At 31.4% G+C, this 20847-nt stretch overlaps 3 pseudogenes; 1 reads left to right on the top strand and 2 right to left on the bottom strand.

Annotated features, from left to right (window-relative positions):
* Positions 1 to 635: 635 nt before the first annotated feature.
* On the bottom strand, positions 636 to 18297 carry LOC120209214 (annotated as a pseudogene).
* Positions 11931 to 16421, top strand: LOC120209215 (annotated as a pseudogene).
* Positions 18298 to 19345: 1048 nt separating the features above from the next.
* Positions 19346 to 20362, bottom strand: LOC120209206 (annotated as a pseudogene).
* Between the last annotated feature and the right edge of the window lie 485 nt (positions 20363 to 20847).

Raw genomic sequence — 20847 nt, 5'->3', positions numbered from 1 at the left:
CTGTCAGAACAGAGAAAGAGGGATTTTTATCTAAGTCTTCTGTAATGGACTTTTCTCTTTATCTTGTGATAAGGCGTTGTCTATAGGGATTAAAAGGAAGCAAAAGAAATTTGGTTCTCTGTAACACCCCCAACCTGTATCCCAACCCGGATACGAGTCAGAGATATTACATTGACTTTTAAAACACAACTCATTACAAATAATAGTAAAATACTTGAACTTATATTATGAAAAATACAATAATATACATGTGGTAATATAAGTTTACCAAAATATTCTGAGCATACACAACTTAACTCTTTAATTACATGACAACATCCATTTTCATAACAAAATGACCTACTAATTAAGTTGCTTCTGATCTGATAGTTGCAGGAGTAATGTTGTCCAGTTGCTTAACCTCGATCATCTACTTTATCGGATCCTACGTGTGAAACACTCACACGCTAAGTCATCGACTTAGTGAGGCAATATAATAATAATATCAATAAATATAAAGTAATTACCAAAATGAGATGGGTTGCAGTAATAAGATGTATGTAAACAATGCAATAACCAAAACCATGTTTCTTACACATATACTTATCAAATTCACATTCATAAGTTCGCCTTAGTAAGTTCATTAGCCCATGGTACCATACAGAGAACCTAAGGTATGTGAGTATTGTGAGGTTGTGCACTATGCTGTCACCACAGCTCATATAATTGCACCTAAGTGTAATATAATAATGTCCATAAGGACCACATATCATTCCTTAAGAATCATATACATATACCAAGGATCAAGTATGTGTCTCACCATACCTCACATATGTTCCAAAGAATACATATATGTCCTGAAAGACCACATATCATTCCTTAAGAATCATATATATATACCAAGGATCAAGTAGGTGTCTCACCAGACCTCATACATGTTCCAAAGAATACATATATGTCCCGAAGGACCACATAGACCCTCTACCCTTGGCATGCCAACTATACCTATAGTTCTCATTTACATAACATGGGCTTTCACAATTATCTAATTTACATCACGTAGACATATTATTTCCATACCTTTATCATATAACTCATATAACGTTTTCTTTCATATTCATGTCCCATAATGCATATGATATGGATTCATGTCATATATCATCATATGAACTACGATCATGTATCAAAATATTGAATCTAGACTTATCACAATTCTAGAACTGAATAAAATACATATTCATGCTATTCATATGCACTCACCTAGATTTCTTTGTCTTTCCCTCGATTGATCCTACTTGTCGATGATTCCGAAATTCGATTAGGCTCAATATCTACATAAGCAAAATTTTCAAGATGATTATCAGATGCCCAAGTCTTGAAATTAACCTCTAATAGCCTACCAATTTAAGGGATTGATAGTTTAGTCTCTCTTCTTTCTTTTCTTTTCTTTTTATTATGGGGGAATCGGTTCCCCCCTGGGGGTATTGATTCCCCTCTAGCATTCTGGAAATTCATATTCGTTTGAGGGGGTATCGATTCCCCTTGAATGGGTATCGATTCCCCTAGCCCAGAAATCCTATTTTGAGCTCGAAATTCACTTCATTTCAGCTTAAACCTTCATATTTTACTTCCTTTAATATTCCTAACTTCCATACACATATTTAAACTCATTTCTATTCCATAATCACTTCTTTAAACCAAAAATTCCATCATTTACATGGCATTCAAGAATCACACTAAATTTTCAAGGTGTTCTAATTCCAATTCTAACACTTCATATCCCTTAATTAACTTGATGACAAGTCAAATCTCACTTCCAATTCTTATTATGAACTCTAATCTAAGATTTCACTTTTCTACTTCCTTTCTTTAATTCTTCATATACTTCTCATCTTGAGGTTTTAAAACAATTTAAACTTCCTTTAAGCTTAACTATTGCCTAATGGTCATGAATCAACCATAAATTCATCAAGAAATTCACTAACAAGAGAATCTTATCTTATCTTGGGTCTCACGTATGAAGAAGAAGAAAGAAGAAGATGACTCTGGAAGCTTGTTTTTAATTTCCTATACTTCCACGTGCTTAATATAATACTAACCCCAATAATTATATTGCTATAAAAAGACCATTTTGTCTTTCTAATCTTTCTTCTTTATAATTCAATCCTACACAAAATAACTCAAATAAGTCATTAAACTCTTCCATCATTCTACTTAAATCACCAAATGCTGAAACTTTACAAATTAATCACTAACCCGGCATGGAGGATGTTACACTCGCTTTTAGATATTCAGGACAAAGTTCTTTCAAAAGCTGAAAGAAATAAAAGAGATAGAGCTTTGAAGAGATTTAATTTACTGAAATCTGATCTTAATTCCTCTGAGTTATCTGGTAGATCTCTATCAGATTCGGATTTGAAGAAAAGATGGTTGCTTATGTTGTTAAGGCGTAACATTTCCATAAAGTTAGTGTCTGGAAGTTGTTCAGCTGATGTGCTTCAGTCATAATAATCGCTTTGAGCTGAGCGTGGATGTGGGGATTACGTTATCTCTAAGTTTGTGTTCTACTAGATTTTTTGTTGATTTCAGGATCAATGGTCCAAAAAGGAATGTTTATGTTGTATATTGTGTGATGGCTAGCAGATTGATGAAGTCTTGGTGTATTGCATTGATCAGCATGTTTGGTGATATTGGTCCTGCTGTTGTTTTCGGATATTCCATAGTTGTGGTGGTTTCCTGAATTTAGTTTTTTCTGTCTGGTTGGTTTGTTTGGGTGTTTGTGTGTGTTTTAATGTGGTTGGGGTATGTAATGTTTGTTGCTTTGTGGTATCCTTGTATTTATTTTCTTCCACCTCTTGGCTCACTCTTTTTCCTCCAATAAGTTTAGGGAGGTCTTTTAATGAGGATCATGGGATGGTGTACCTTGTATACCTTCAATACAAAGTACCAATCTTTCAAAAAAAAAAGATATATTACAAAAATAAAAAATAACCCTTTTAAGACTTCAAATTTTTAAAAAAGTGGTTGTTTTAACAGCCCCTTATCCATGACAAGGAGGGCCAACCATATACTTTCAAAAGAAGGGAAAATAAAGAATGGATGCCAAGAGAACCGACATTTTCATAATTTATAAATTGAAGATTCAAAAGTGTAATAAAGAGGCACAAAGCAAATTGAAAAATCACGTGATATGGTGTTATCTTCTTAGGTTTTGAATTCAAACTCCGTATATATCAAGGATATAATTTTTTTTGATAAATTAATAAAAATTTTAGAAAAATATTACTTTATACTCACTTATATTTATCCAAGAAAAAATGCAATAAAGAGAAAGATTAGATTTGGAAGCAATGACCAATAAGAGGAAACGCGGTGTACATACTGAATTCCATGTAACAATCATGGCATTTCAATCAAATTTCTAAAGTCTTTACAAATTTCATGATGGATTGGATATTTGGATATTTGGTGGGTCCTCTTTATGTCTCACAACTTGTCCGTATCCCTTATATGTTTTTGTCCAATTCTATTGTCTCTTGAATGGGTTTAGAATGGTATGTCGATGTCCCCTACAGGTAAAACTGACCTATTCTTACCGACTTTCGAACCCGACATTGTCCCCACATTTATGAACTCTGGTAATAAATTTCATAGATAACACTTTTATGAATTATTTTTTGACCTATTCTTTATATTTTTATGAAATATATATAAGATTATTATCCCATATATTTATGGTATAAAACAAAATTTGGGTTTGCATAGATACTATTTGTTTTATTAGAGTTTAGTGTTATAGATGTTAAGATTTAAGGTTTGGTGTTTATAAATTAAGATTTAGGGATATTGAAAAATGTAGATAACATTTAAATAAATATGTTTGTAGAGTGTAATTTTTATATAGTTTTTGTGTATAAAATATTTATTATTATTATTATATATATATATAAGATAATTAGATAAATAAAGTAAAAGAAAGACAAGAGGTACTACAAATAGAGAGAGAACTGTGTATTATACTTTCCATGTAAAGTATATCCAATGTTTTTACAAACTTTATATTTTTAAATATAAGTATGTATAAAAATTTGATCTCAACTCGACGAGTTTTAATATAATCTTATAGGGTTGATTTTTTTTTTTTGAAATTCGAGTTTGATCCGGGTTTAATTTTATGAGAAATGAGATCAAGTTTGATCTAGTGTAGGGTGAAAAATTACCCAATTCAATCACATTCAAGAATAATAGTATAATTAATTTTGGCTTAAGGGTCACCTTTGCCTATGTAGTAGATCCAATTTATCATTTTTACCCATATCGTATTTTTACATTAATTTAGCCCTCAAAATTGTTTAATTGTATCATTCTATAGTCTATCCCTAACTTAAAACTCTAAATCATAAACCCTAAGTTATATTTTTAATGTTTAGGGTTTAGGGTTTATAAATTACATGACTATAATTTAGGGTTTTAAGTTAGAGATAGGATATAGAATGATGCAATTGAGCAACTTCGATGATTAAATTGATGCGAAAATACGATATGAACAAAAGTGATAAATTGTGTCTACTACAAGGAAAAAGTTACCCTTTTACCATTAATCTTTATATATTTATGAACAATTGTTATAATATATATTTGTGTGTGTATATATATATTTCAATTTAATCATTGCTTTGTTGAATAAAAATGATTTTTTTTATATTCGAGTCAAGTCGAATGTAAATTTTTATATTAAAATTTTAGCCGAATTTCAAGTCAGATGAAACTTTTTTAAACTCGAATTCGACCCGATTTAAGTGAAGGGTATAATGCTTGATGGGTTCATGTATAATTCTATCTTAATAGATATAAAAATCATGATAATAAAATATATCAAAATCATATTTAATATATATAGTTCTAATAATAATCAACGTTAACAAAATAACAAGTATTAATAGCATGTATATCTAGTCAATAATTTTTAGAGCACGCGGTTGAAAGCTCTCGATTGACATTTATTCTTTTCTTTAGATTGTGGGTTTAATAACTATTAAAAGAAAAATTATCCTTTCCCCTTAGTAGAAATTGTTAAAAAAATACGTATATAAAAGAAAGCAACAAAACTTTTGAGTGTTTTTGAATTTATATAAGGCCCAGCAGCTAAACAACATAGGCTTAAGTCGCCTGTAAACTATATAAATCATCTTATTTTCTGACCCAAGCCTGTTAAAACTTGGAGAAAATTGAAGTTGATAGGACATCAATTCAACATGTTGGCAAATTACATAACCCCAATTTCAAATTTTGAGCAAGTCCAACACACAAAACATATTTAGGCCGACATGAACCGATTGACAAAGCCTTCTTTTTTGGCCAGTACACTAATCCAATCCATCCCTTTAACACACAATGTTAGGTTGCTGACCATAGCGTTTGACCACCAAAACTCTTTTTGCGCAAGATTAACGAAAGGTGCTTTCTAGGGACGACATCCCCATTCCATCCTCCATGATCAGGGCTTCAATTGTTACCTAAAATGTGATCATTCTCCTCCACTGTACACACTGTCTTTTCTTTTCTTTTCCCAAAAGCATTTTAGTTCAAAATTCTTACAAAACAGACCCCATGCCATGTGGTTCTGTTGTCTCTCTCTTCCTTTTCCCCCCCTCTTCCCCTCTTCCCCCTCTTCCGTATATATGCCACCGGTCCTTCGCTATTTACTTTTCTGTCAATTTACATAAAGTTCAATCTCCTTAAGGAAAGGGTACATTCTACTCATGGTCTTAAACCCGTTCAGGTGGTCTACTTTACATTCTAATATATTTCACGTTTGAATATATTTCAATTATCTCAATTGTTAATTTTATCATAAATTATTAAAAATAATATTAAGGATAAAACTGAAGATGATATAATATATTTACAACCAATTATGCGAAAGGAAACACTCATAACGGCAACAACTATTTGCATTTTTTTTTGTTGTAGTATGAGAACACAACACGATAACTTTTAGATACAATAAAGAAAGAGGTGAAATACAACTATATTTAAATTATAAGAAGCATACAATAATATAATCGTATTTTACTAACTTGTCCTATTTATATTTGTAATTTTTATAGAAATATTAATTTATAATATTAAAGGGTCATAAATTTATATAAAGATCTTCCAAAAAATTATTACCTTATTAATTTATTAAAATTATTAATTTAAACCTTAAACCCAAATTAAAATAAAAAAATATTATTTTAAAAAGATTATTAATTTATCGAATATTGAATTATAAAAATTATAGTGTACATCATTTTTAAAAGATTTAATCTTATAATTTTTAATTTTTAAATTTTTTGAAATGTATATTTTCAATCAAGAGAGTATTTAATTTTATTAATTTCGATAAATAATTTGACGTTAATTATTTTTTAATGTGACATATATAACTTATTTTTTAATGTGATATATATAACTTATTTTTTAATGTGATATATATAACTTATTTTTTGTACGGTTGGATAAATATTGTAATCTTTTCTATTTTCTTAAAATGTGTAAAAATATTTTTCCAGCTGTATATAAATATCAATGCATATATGTCACTTTTTTTCGAGGTTTAAAAGAATAGGTAGAATGCATAATGGAGGGATTAAATCTACCAAAAATGCATATAATACATTGTTCCTTATTAACCCATCGTCTAAAAACATATTTGCTTATTTGATTGCTTAACAAACGCTAGATAGGAATCATGGGTATATCTCATCAGATACAGGGGAACAATGATCTTCGGGTAGTTCTGTCTTACGACATTCTAATTTAAGGTTAAAGAATAGTAGAAAATGGACGCGACTGAAAATGTTATAAAAATCATAATATTTTCGGTTGGACGCAACCAAAAATGTTAATTTTTTAACAATTTTCAATTGAATCAAAAATATTATGAAGAATGTAACCAATAGAAGGTTTTCAACCGAAAAATGTTAAGAAAAAAATTATTTTAAATTAATGTCAACCGAAAATACTATAATTTTTTTAATATTTTCAGTAATATCTTTTCTCAACCTTAAATTATGTTGTCTTTCTTTATACTCTCGCAATCTTGAGTGAAAAGAGATTTCCCACGTTGTTGGCGAGATCATATACTTTGTTGTTTTGTGAATATAAAAGAGTTGTTGGGCATAACATGACATCCATGTCTTTTCTCAAGTCCATTATACAAAAGCAATGAAACTTGATTGTTACTAGTGGATGAAAAGCATGTTAGAAGACATATTATATTCAAAAAATGAACTTGAACATGTATAAAAATATGGGTCCAATCTAAGGAGCCGACCTAGCCCATCTTATTATCTAATACGGGCATGTTTGGACAAAAGTCGAATTTCATATTTTAGGTCAGATTAAACATACACAAACATAAAATATGTTAATGTGATAAATAAACTAGACTGGAACTTAGCCGACCCGCGAATAACTTCCATTCAACTATTCAAGGTCAAGGCATGTTAATGACCTCAAAGGTTAAAATTAATACTACTTAAATCTTTCTCTATCATAAATTGAAGGATGTTAAGAGATTAAACCAATAATAATACTAATCTAATTAAGCCTAATCAATAATTATTAGTAAAACTTAAATTCTAATACTTATTTATGTATTAATGAATCTCAACCAATTGAATCAGAGGTGAAACATAGCTAGGACAGGTGGGGGATATGGCCCCAACAAAATTTGAAAAAATATAATTTATAATCTTAATTTTTTTTTAAAAATAATTTATCACCCAAAATTTTTTAAAAATTTTTAAATTAAGCTATACTTTTTTTAAATGTTCTTAATTAAACCACTCTCATAATTTAGAAAAAGTCTCATTAACAAAAATTTTAATTAGACCCAAATTTTTTTGAAGAAAATATAAACTGAACCCTTCAAAATTTTTGAAAATTTTAATTTAAAGCTCTAAATCTATTAAAATTTTAAGTTAGCCCACACACTCTATCACCAAGTTCTGTCATTGAATTGAATCAATCCGTGTTACAAAATTTAACAGATGTGAGCCTTTTATTTTTAAATATTATTAGTATAAATTAAACAATCTCAGTGGTTAAGAGACTTGTTTATCTCTTGAGATCTTAGGTTCGAGCATCGCATATGTTTGGGGTATAAATGTTCATTATTAAATGATCGAGAGTTTTTGAATAGATATTATCTTATTTTCGTCTCAAATTTATCGATAAATAAATATTATTAAAATGTGTAACCCAAAGTTTTTCAATTAGAAAAGGGGGGAAATGGCTTTAAAAAACTTGCCTTTGTAATTGTTCTTTGTAGATGGAAAAGGTTGATAGCCACGTAAAGGTGCACAACCTTGATGGGAGAGGGGGTGACACATGCGTGTGGACCAAGACCATAATTTGGAGCTATTGTTTATCATAAAGTACAAATGATGTTATTGTGGGTTACTACCTAAAAAAATTGAACTATGCCATGATGCCTTGGTTTAATTTCGCCCGGCCCCCACAAACATACCATGTGACATTTCTCTCTTTTTATTTCACTTGATAATTTTCTTTCTTTCCCTCCGTCACCTATAAATCAAACCTCATTTCATTCATAAATAAAAGATTATATATGCTTAAATATGATCGAATTTTTGGCACGAATTAACCAAGTTACTTCAATAGTTAAAGGAATTGTTTTGTTTGTTCGAATATCAACAACTGCATCAAGGTGATTGGGCGTTCATTGCCAAATAATTGAGAGTATTTAGAACAAATACTACTTTGTAATCACCTTAGCTTAATAAAAAAAGTATGATCGAATTTTAATGTTTTAATATATTTTACTATAATTATATTAACTGAATAAAGACTTGATTATCCATACTTTTTAATAACATTTAAGATTTAAATATTAATTTTTTAAATAGAAATACATTTTGAATCGAAATTGTCTCATTTCTCATAATGATTTATATAGTGCCTTAAATCTAAATTAATCAATAAAAATATAAGATACTAAACAATAATAATAATAATAATAGAAAAAAAATATAAGATGTAGTTTTCGTTTGGTTTAAAAATATTTATTATATAATTTTTGAAATATGAAAATTATTTTCAAAAGTGAATAAAAGTTTATTATTTTTAACATATCCTACATATGTTGGTACTCGAACACGAACGTTCTAAGGAAAACATGTTCTCTTGTTTTGATCAATTAATGAGGTTAAATTAATTATTTTTAAATAAAGAACAATGTTACTAATATTAAAAAATAAAATTAATTTAAATAAACATAAATTATGGATAAAACTAAAATAATCTTTTATTTTAATCAAAAACTAAAAATGAGTTTATTTTTTTATTTCAATAATTTTAATTTGAATGAACACATTTTTTAAATTTTCAATTGTGTGTTTTAAACTATTTTTAAGAAAATTTTATTTCCAAATTTTGGATACTTCATTGTCTTATTGGCTAAATTACTAGATTGGTCAATTTCCTTTCATATTTGTACATTTTTGCTCATCAAATTCAAAAAATTTAAATTTTGATCACTTATTTTATCAATTTATTAACTTTTGGCTACTTACATTATCAATTATTACATTTTGATCATTGAGTTGTTAACTCTCATTAACTTGATGACTTGATACGTTAGTCAAAAGGGGTCAAGTTTTAATCGTACCCCTGGAGTTTAGATAGATAAAACATAATTTTGACCAAAGTGTCTTGTTGTTGCTGCTACTCACCATCATTACTGTCAATCGTCGTTGATCGACTGTCATCATTGTCAACTGTTAGACCCAAAAACAATGATTATTCACTTCTTTTTTTCATTATGAACTTGCATATGATATTCATTTCACTGGAAAATATCCAAAAACTCAATAAATTTAACTTATAATCCTTCAATTTCTTTTAAATTTAAATCATAATAATAAATTTATCATTAATATTTCTTTAAAAATAAAGAATTCAAAAAACTAAATTAAATAAAGAATTCCAAAAACTAAATTTATATTATAATTGAAAATTATAAATATGTATAAATATTAAAAATTACAATTAATATTATAAACATAAAAAAAATTATAAACAAAAAATTATATATTTTTATTATTATATAAATTTAGATTTTAAGTTTCTTTATTTTTAAAGGAATATTAATAATAAATTTATTATTATGGTTTAATTTTAAAAGAATTCGAAAGATTATAGGCTAGATTTGTTGAGTTTTAGATATTTTCCAATGAAATGAATACTAAATTCATATCTAGAACGTCAAAAAGAGTGAAATGTAAATTTTGGGGTCTAACAATCGACGATCTATGTCAAATAAAGGTGACCAATAGTAACAGTGGTGAGTGGTGGCGACAACAAGAGGCTTTGATCAAATTTAAGAGTTAAATTGATATTTTAGCTAAAGTTTATGGTCAAAATAATATATTATTTAAAGTTTACGATCAAATTAGTATTCTATCTAAAATTTAGGGTCAAATTAAAAATGAAATATGTTTTAGTAACATTTCACGTCAAACAATCAATAATATAAGTGGCAAAAGTTAATAAATTGATAATGTAAGTAATTAAAACTTAAGTTTTTCGAATTTAGTTAGTAAAAGTATACAGATATAAAAGTAAGTGACCAATCCTATAGTTTACCCTATCTTCTTTTTAGCAGAAAAGAATAAAAAATAAACGAACAGATCCAGTGACAGGTTGTTTCAATACAAAAAGGCGAAAGTACCTAATTGGGTTGCCACTGTTACCTTGTCCGCTAGAATCAATTTTAACTGTTCTAAAACCCCAACCCAGGACAACCATTCCACCATTTGTTTTGAAAAGGTTATGTAAAAAGGGTCCAATTCTAATTTTAGTCCTTTTATTATATAAATTAAAGATATAATTTTTATATTTTAATTTGCTATAGATCTCTATTTTTATAATATCATCATTCATTTCAAAAAAGTAACAGTGTTAATTATTCAAGTTGAAATATTTATGTGAAATTCTAACACATCATGAAAGGCTTTTTAAAAACAAAGTTTTATATCAATATTTTAATCGGAGTAGCTAACGATGTTATCGAATTGGACTAACCAATAACAATATAAAAGGAAAGAGACAAAATAAAGCTAAATTAAATCATTGGGCATAAAATCCCGAATCCAAATAGTGTATAAGTATCAAAAATCAAATTTGACGTAAAGAAAATAAAATAGACAAAGGGGTAAATTACGAGTTTAGTACTTAAACTATCAATTTTGGTCTATTTTAGCATCTAAAATGTCAATTTTTTAAAATCATACTTAACGTTTAATTATTGTTTCATTTTAATATTCCTCCATTAAAAACTTAACGGATGGTCAACTTGTTATTCTCCCGTGGTCCACTATTTGAATTAACCATCCATCCACCAGATCTATGCCTCTTCAGCCCATTCGTTAAGTTTTTAACGACTAATACTAAAACAAAATAAAAACTAAACATTATGTATGATTTAAAAAAAATAAAAGTTTAGATATAAAGGACCAAAATTTAGTTATTAAATGTATAGTTTACCTTAATCAATTTATAAATCGTCTAATTAAGCTCTTTGCCTCCAAGAAAATGATCACGTGCAACCGCCTTAATATACGGCTAAAAAAAGACGCTTAGTAAAAAATTATCAGAAATATTATTATTTTTATCTGTTTTGTTATTTTTTTATCGATTTTATTATTGTTAGGCGCTTTATCAAAAATATTAAAAAAATATTGATATTTCAGATAAAAATAATAATATTTTAGATAATTTTTTTTATTAATTTTATTATTATTTTAATAATAAAATTAATAACACTTATTTTAATTATATATTAAGGATGTCACAGTCAACTCCTGCCTCCGACTGGCCTGACCAAGAAAAATATATATCCGTACCGCCCACTCCTACAGCCGCTCCCGCCACCCAAAAGAGAAAACTAACAAATGCAAGAGAAAAAAGGGGAAAAATAAAACGGGAGACAGAGCTCCGAGTCCGTGGCTTGCAATGGATACCGTCGATTCTTAGATCTCTAAACCTAGTGTTTTCTTTTTCTTGTTTGCATTTAAAGATTCTCTGGATTTTTTTCTTCTCAAGATTCGTTCTTATTTTCTTTTTCAAGAATCTAAGGTAACTGCTGATCGGAGCTTCACTTCACTTTACATTTAGAAACTCTTTTGCCTTTCTTTTTTTTTTGTTTGCCGCGGCTTAATTCAGCATTGTTTCTGACGAGGATTCAACATTTCGGTTCTGTTTGATTTCAGTTCCGGCTGGTTTTGATCCAGTTTCCTTCTGATTTTGCCTGCATTTGACGTTCTAGTTCATCTCCGTTGCTTTGCTGATTGTTCTTGAGTAAAATTCGAAAGCATTTTATTTTCTCATTTAAAGATTCTCTAGATTTTTCTCTCAAGATCGGATACCGTCGGTTTTTAGATCTTTAAACCGTAGCTCTTTTTCTTTTATGATCATTTAATGTTTCTCTAGATTTCTCTCTCAAGATTCTTTCCGACTTTCTTTTTCAAATATCTAGGTAGCTGCTGCTCGGAGCTTCACCGTACTTTACTTTTCGAAAGTCTATTGGCTTAAATTTTTCCGCAGCTTAATTGAACATTGTTTCTACTTTATAGTGAAGATATTAAGATTTCGGTTTTTGGTTCAGTTCTGTCAGGTTTCGATCCGGTTTCCTTCTGAATTTACCTGCATTTCGCGTTCCGGTTCATCGCGATTGCTTTGCTGATTTGTTTTGCTATCTTATTAAAATTCGAATGATTCGGTTTTTTTTTTCTCAATCGGAGTTTAATTTGGTTTCTCTTTTTATGTCATTGATTACAGTTTTGAAGTTGTGGAGCAGCCGAGAATTTGTTTGTTAGAGTTTACGGGAAGAAAGATAGGAAGATAAGAGAGACTTGTGATAAAATGGACGATAGGGGAGGTTCTTTTGTCGCTGTGAGGAGGATTTCTCAAGGCATCGAGCGAGGCAATACCTGCCATTCTACTTCTGGTAACTAACCTCTTAGTTCCATTTTATCATTTTTTTGTTTTCGGCGTTTCACTTTTCTTTTTTTGTTCTATGAAAATATTTTTCCTCTCTATGTTCCACTCTGTACATGTCTTGCTGATCTGCTGTCTCTGAAGCTAGAAGACGTCCTTTCTTTTTAAATTCTCCTTTTCTTTCTAGGCGAGTGAGCTTTGACTGTTGCCGGAAACGTTTCCTGACTTACGTGTGGTGATGCTCAAATTTGTTTTGGTGCGTTTTTTGGTCAATATAACGATTATTTTGCTGTGATTTTCTTTGGTTTATGGGATTTTTTGTAAAGGAATTTTTGGAAAATTCGACTCTCTTGTTGAATCAGTCATTCGGGTTTCTTTGCCATGTTTTATCTTTAATTCTGTTTTTCCCCTCTAGAGGTTGGCAATTTATGATGTAATTTATCCAATTATATTGTAAGAGCTTACAGGCAAACCTAGATTAGCGGGCATAGTTGCATGACTTAATGTTATTCCGTTGTTCAAACTTTTTGCGTGAAACTGAAAAAAATAAAGATAAAAGAAAAAGTTAAAAAGAAACTTTTGGTGTTCTATTCTATCTAGGATCTAAGATCTACAAAATTTAACTTAATTTTCACTCATTCATTGGTACATTTCTGGGCTGCCAGATTCATTCCAAGTTGTCATGAAGCAAATTCCTAGATTTACCCGTACATTGTATACTGTCCACTTTTTGTTCATGGCTCAAAACTTGCTTAGTATTTTAGTTCGTAGGACTCAAAACCTGTTGAAAAGTCTGGGCCTCAGATAAAATCATTTCATTCCATCATATGTGTATCTCTTGTTTAATGACTTTGGGTACCTTTGCTTTCACTGTTCTTATCTTTGTTGGAGATAGTCGACTAGCATTTTTCTCCTACTTTCTTTTTTCTCTCTTTTGCTTTTGCCTTTATTAGCTGCTGTAGAGAACCATTTGAATCCGTGGTTGTCTTAGGTACAAATTTCCAAGGCAGTTAAAATGAAGATTTAGGAATGCATTTTCATTAGTAGAGTTCTTTATTTTGTTACAGCTGAGGCTGTGGCAGGATCAACAGCATGGTTGGGTCGAGGTCTTTCTTGTGCATGTGCACAGAGCAAAGAGAGTGATGCTCGTCCACCATTTGATTTAACTCCTGCCCAGGTAATGTTTATGATCTGGTCAACTATGTTGGTTATTTTTCCATTTCAGTGTAATTTGTAATTTTCTATCTACTAAGAAACATAAATCTGATGATAGGATCTCTCATGTACTTTTTATGCTACTTCGTATTCCATTGATTGCTTTAACTAATGATATCTCTCCTGTTGTTTAATGCTGTCATCTGAACCTTAATTTTGTGTTTAAACCCTACTGTTTCTGTAGATGTCATATACATATTCTGTTGATATCATTTTTGTGGCTTTACACACTGACCATTTTTCATGCAACATGATTACCCATATAGCAGACCAATCACTTGACTCTTGCGGTTGTTAAGCAACATTATTGAACTATCGAAATATGGAAAAGTGGCATACTTTTAGGCTTTTACTGTATGAGTTTATTTGGTTTGTTACTTTTGTAGAATCATTGTCCTTGTATTTGCCTATTTCTGCTAAAGTTACCATATCGTTCTTGGATCATGTTGATTGATTTTCTTAGAATGTTTCAAAATTTGCTCTGCTATTTTACTTTCCTGGAATAAAAAAATAATATTCGCTTTCATGCTGTCAGGAGGAATGCTTGCAGAGACTGCAGAATCGTATAGATAATGCTTATGATAGTTCAATTCCTGAGCATCAGGTGCTTGTTCTAAATGATGACCTTTGCACTTGGGTGATATTCTGGATTCTATAATCACCAATCCTAACTTACTAGTGTTATTCTCTAACTCATTATTGCTGTTTTATTTTACAGGAAGCTTTAAGGGCATTATGGAATGCAGCTTTCCAGACGAAGAACTACGTGGTTTAGTATCTGAGCAGTGGAAGGAAATGGGGTGGCAAGGGAAGGACCCATCTACAGTTTTTAGGTACCGTAGTTCTCATTTGCCTTTTCGTTTGTGCATTTTCTTTTTCCTTGAATGACTATTTGTTTGGTAAGTACTTGATATTTGGATTTGACTCACAGGGGTGGTGGTTTTATATCCTTGGAGAACCTATTATTCTTTGCTAGGAATTTTCCGGTATGTCCATTTAGTTATCTTGTGTTGTCTGACCCATAATGCCTTGCTTTCCTTAATTTTCTCACGTATGGAAAATATAGAAGGGTACTTGAAACTAAGTATACATGCTATATTCATAAAGATAAAAGAACTACAGGCATATATGCAATGATGAAGGTAAAAGGAAAGGGGGTGGAGGCAGGGGCAGGGGGACGATCCACATGAGACAAAAACAGCTCTTTCTAAATCCCCATTAACTATACCTTAAAAAAAATAATTCTCTAACTATAGCCATCATGTCTGGTAAAACATTCCATCTACATTTTTTTTCCTTGAGAACTAGATTTTGTTTTGTCTTTCGATCTTTCTATGTTCATCTGATCCCAACTCCTAAGGTGCTTCTGAACATCTCCATACAGAAATCCTTCAAGGATCTTCTTTGGAAGCAGGAAGGTGACCGGTCTGTGTGGGAATATCCATTTGCTGTTGCTGGTGTAAACATCACCTTTATGCTCATTCAGATGCTTGATCTTGAAGCAGGTAATCTTTAAAACGAGGGAGATAATATGCTTGAATTAGACCAATACTCTTTTCTGAATGATGGACCTAATGCATAATTATATTTCACCAGAACAATCTTACTTGTTGAAATAAAAGCACCAATTTAAGCAAATCTCATTTTCTTTTGTGAGCATTCTCATTTAGATTGCTATTTGATGCCTTTCATCGGTAAACAACAATGTGCTTCAATTCTACAGTCAAACCAAGGACAATTGTAGGAGCAGTTTTCTTAAAGTTCCTTTCAGGTAATGCCAGTTTTCTTCAATCCCACTTTACAGTTCATCCATAAGTTAGCTGTGTTAAAAGAATTAAAACCATGATTTTGCTTCTTCTTTTTGTGGCCTTGATAGAAAGTGAATCAGCGTTTGACCTTCTCTATTGCATCACATTCAAGCTAATGGACCATCAATGGCTTGCTATGATTGCATCCTACATGGACTTCAATGTATGTATTCTTCAACCAGAAAAGGCCTCGTATATTTTATGCTTTGCATCATCAATCTTTCATTACCCTTTTTTGCCTAAAAGTATGTTCTTATTCCGAATAATTATTATGCTTTACAGACAGTGATGAAGGCCACACGTCGACAACTGGAAAGGGAGCTTCTACTTGAAGACATAACACGGCTGGAGGATCTGCCCTCGTATAGTCTCCTTACACGATGATGAGGATGGATTGACAAACACTCCTACAAACACGTCTTTTAAGCTTTGAATATATAAAATATACATGTGCTTACTTCGAACAAGCGGTATTGGTGTTCCAATTTGATTTTTCAGAAATTGAGGGGTTCAGATTTTTGTCCATACACGCTACATACAAAGAAAAAGCACCATCCAAATATATTGATATCAATGGTTCAATATTATTTTGATGCGACGGAATGGAAAGAACTACTAGAAAACAAGCGCACACATTAAAAAAAAAAAAAACTCCATGTCAGGTTGATGGCATCTCATTTTCATCCAAAGTTCAAAATCATTGTAGCCATTACTACAGGCATAGCCTTAGCTTAACCATTTACATTGAACAAGAACAAGGGGATGAAAAAAAAAAAGGAAATGGAAGCTACAGCACAAGTGAAATCACCACTTGTGACACCTAGCATGGAAGTGGATTATCCCTCTTCAAATAGGCTTGATCTTGAAGTGGAGTGAGATGAGAGAGAATACGAAGCACTTCAAGTCCTGTAGTACATAAAATGCCAATCAGGTCAGAGATAGATAAGCATAAGACAGCATATCCGACAAACTATAGCATAACATAAGCTATTAAAGTTCTTCAAAATATGTATGAGCATAGGAATCAGATAAACTACTGGAGATGACATTTATAAAGCTCTTCAGAAGTCGGGTCAGATTCCGACCATGCCAAGGCATCTAATTTATAATAGGAGTGGTAAGCTATATCTATTCACCACCCGTAAATTTGATTAACCAACGATCCCAACTATTTTGGTTATTCGTTTCAAATAACATCTGAAAGAGCCGCAACACTTTAGCCTTTCAGCATTGCATCTAAAAGCAAGAAAGAAACCGAGTGCAAAAGCAGAAATACATTCGCAAAAATCAATCGTCGAGTGTCCGTCAATGAAACCAAAACCATCTCTGTTTCAAATTATTATCAATGTTAGAGAACTAAAACCATCGCCCCATATTCAACGATACAATAAGGCGACCACAACACAAATGATTCAATGCCAGAGGGCAGACGGCAGAGGGCAATCATAACAAAATTGCAGAGAATAAAATAGCAGATTGACAATGTACATCAGCTGACCTGAACCAGATAATAAAATATGCGAACCCCTTCAGGATCCTTACTGCTCTGAACATCAACAAGGGACCCAATCTTTTAAGTAGTGAAAGAGATATGCTCATTCCCCATCACAATCTCGAGCTCCTGCCGTCCAACACGGTCAGGTTCCGGCCAGTTGTTATCATCTTCCCTCATGATCTACAATGACAAAACAACAGAATTGAACAATACCAGAAACCATAATCAATAAAAACTGCAACTTTATAACACAAGACCCATAAATTACCATTAATCACAGAAACAATCACTTATCAACTTAAAACTAAATCCTTTAACCATCAAAGAATACAAAAAATCAGCTGGGCAATTTGATAACAAAGGATAGCTAAGACTAACTCATTATTTATACAAAACATAGAGAAAACAAGGAAAAAAATCTAATCTTTCCCCTACAAATAAGATGAACAATCCCAAACCCTGGGCAAAGCTGAATTAAAGAAAAAGTTGCAAGGAAAGGGTTTAAAACGAGAGGGGACCTCGCTCTCTGTGATGATGCGACGGCATTCCTTGAGAACGGCGGGTGTTAAGAAGACCTCTTTGCGGATCATGGTGTCGTTTTTGTAGTTGGAGTTGTTAGCATATCGGAGCTTCCCGTCCGGCCTGAACTCGAACTCAAAAAACTCGTGCCCGAACTTCCCTTTATGCCTTACGTAGTAACGGAGGTAAAACTCTCCGGTTTCCTCTTCGGCCGTCATTGTTTTTCCCTCACTTTTTGTTTTGCTCTCGGTTGCTCGAGTAAACAATGAATAGAACGAAGAACACTTGCCGATTATCGAAGTGGAAGAGATTTTAATGGATTAAGTACGGTGATTGGGCCTTTGAAGTTTAGTTTGGTTTGGGCTTTTCTTCATCCTTTTCCCTAATCTGAGTTGACTAACGATGTCCTAATCATCATTATTTGATAGAAATGATAATGGATGTTGCAGATTCGTATATTTTAGATTATTAATTCTTTGGATAACATATTTTTTTAGATTACTATAATATTTGGATACGAATATTTTAAGGTTAAACTACACCATGTTCACTTAACTATGATATATTTTAATTTGATTATCGATCTATTAATTTCATCAATCAAAACACTTAATTATTTAAGTGATGTCAATCGAGTTATCTACCACTATCATTTGATGGAATAGCTAAGGTGATAGTTAAAAAAATTAATATAATCATACATTTGATCAGTGACACATGCATCATCTGACTAGATGATTAAGGTTATTGAATTAAATTAAATTGAGGATAAAATTAATAAAATGCATAAATAATGAGAATTAAATGTGTAATTATATAATTTTTTAAACAATTACGTCATCTTCTCTGTCAAATGATAATAGTATATGACTTGATTAATATTATTTCAATAATTAATAATCTGATTAATAAATCAATGATTGATGGTCAAATTAAAATTTCCTATAATTAAGTGATCTCAAGTATAGTTTACCCAAAATATAAATATTGACCCATAATTTTCCAATATGATATGTACGTTGTTTAGACTAACAAAAGATGCCCATAGTTGATAATGATGTATGACTGACTGACAAAAGATACCCATAGTTGATAATGATGTTTAACTGAACTATTTGAAATACATTAAGGTGAATTTACTGTTTTTTAATTTAAAATTTATTTAATTTAATCTTTTCACTCTTATGATATTATTAGTTAAGTTGAACAATTAATGCCTTAATTAATTTGATTAAAAGGATGAAATGATTTTTTAAATAGAATATATTATGAAAAATTTTAATCATTATAAGAATTATGAAAGTATATAAAACTAAATACGAGTAAAATAACTATTTTTTTTATCATAATTAAGGTAAATTATTTAAAATATTATAAGAACATAAATCAACATCTCCTGTTCATAAAAGGAAAAGTAGAATAAAATTCACACGGATTGAATCAAAAACACAAGTAAGCCAATAATCCCACAGCACTGCCTCTCCCCTAGCTCATAATCGCAAGAACGGCTCCTAACACGGGCCAGAAGGCCAACATAAAACCATAGTTCATGATGCTAGGAGCTCCGCTAGGACGAGGAGATGGCGGCGATGGTGTCGAGCCACTCGGCGTTGTTCCGGGGGGTAGTAGGTGAATCAGATGGAGTTGATGGGGTGGACGGTGAGCTGCCACCGGCTGCTACGACATTGACTGCAAGCTTCATACCTCCTGCACAATGTCCTATGGTCGGGCATATAAAATACATCGATCCCGGATTCGACAGTGCGATGACCGTGCTTCCATCGTTATGAGTTCTCAGAGCATTGCCGGAGTTGCAATTGTCGTAGTTGTTTTTGGATACTTCATCTACCGAGTGAGTGCCATCGTAGTTAAACACTATAATGAAAAAGAATAATATAGTAAGAATCACTTTAGATATAAACTATAAAAAGGGTCAAATTATGTTAAATTAAAATAAACAGTTCATCATAGTAAAGGGACTAAAACCATATTTAGACCAGTTGATTTAATCCCACTACATGTTCTGATGAAACCATATTTAAGCAACTTACAAAGTGTATCTCCAACGGTGAATGTTTTCCCTTGTACCCAAGTCTCGTAATCTCCGCCGCTGGTCCAACCGGCGCTGTCTCCGACGATATATTGCACGGCAAGAGCTGCCGGAGCTGCCAGGAGGAGGAGGAGGAGAGCTGCTTCTAAACCCATGTTTAAAGTTCAAAGCCTAATTACTTGGAGAAGGAACAAAGACAGCGAAGGGCCTATTGGCACGTTATATTGTTTATATAGAGGCTCAAGGGAATTTTGGACAACACAAATAATTGATTCAACCGATCGATCTAATTTGATTTTAACAATACTGAACTGGTGTAATATTTATGCGGGAATTCTGTCTTAAAAAACATCTTAATCAAAACCTAACCCAAAGCTAATGAGGGCAGCCAAGTCAAAGGAGTTATATTTGTTTATACATTCATACTGGCTTTCATGTATGGTTGGGTTAGGCAATGAACTCACCATATCTGCAATATCATATTGTGAAGAATTGGGAGTATTAGTTTGAAAATGAAGGAGTTGGTAGAACATGGGCTGTCACTAGAGCTCATCAAACCCACCTAATAGAAGGTTCCAATCTTAATAGAAAAAGGCAGTGTGGATGATATGGGTAAGTGTGTTTAAGCCAATTTCTTCAACCCTCTTGCGTAACGAATCTGCATTTTCAGATATACACGAAATCGGTTTGGTAGATGAATCTCTTAGTCACAATGGTCGAGTAATTTGTATTTTGGGCCACTGAGTTATATTTTTTTAATAATTGGAGAGATT

Source organism: Hibiscus syriacus, unplaced genomic scaffold (assembly GCF_006381635.1).
Source record: "Hibiscus syriacus cultivar Baekdansim isolate YM2019G1 unplaced genomic scaffold, ASM638163v2 tig00018272_pilon, whole genome shotgun sequence".
In the NCBI taxonomy this organism is placed as follows: Eukaryota; Viridiplantae; Streptophyta; class Magnoliopsida; order Malvales; family Malvaceae; genus Hibiscus; species Hibiscus syriacus.
This window is presented reverse-complemented; position numbering and strand designations above follow the sequence as displayed.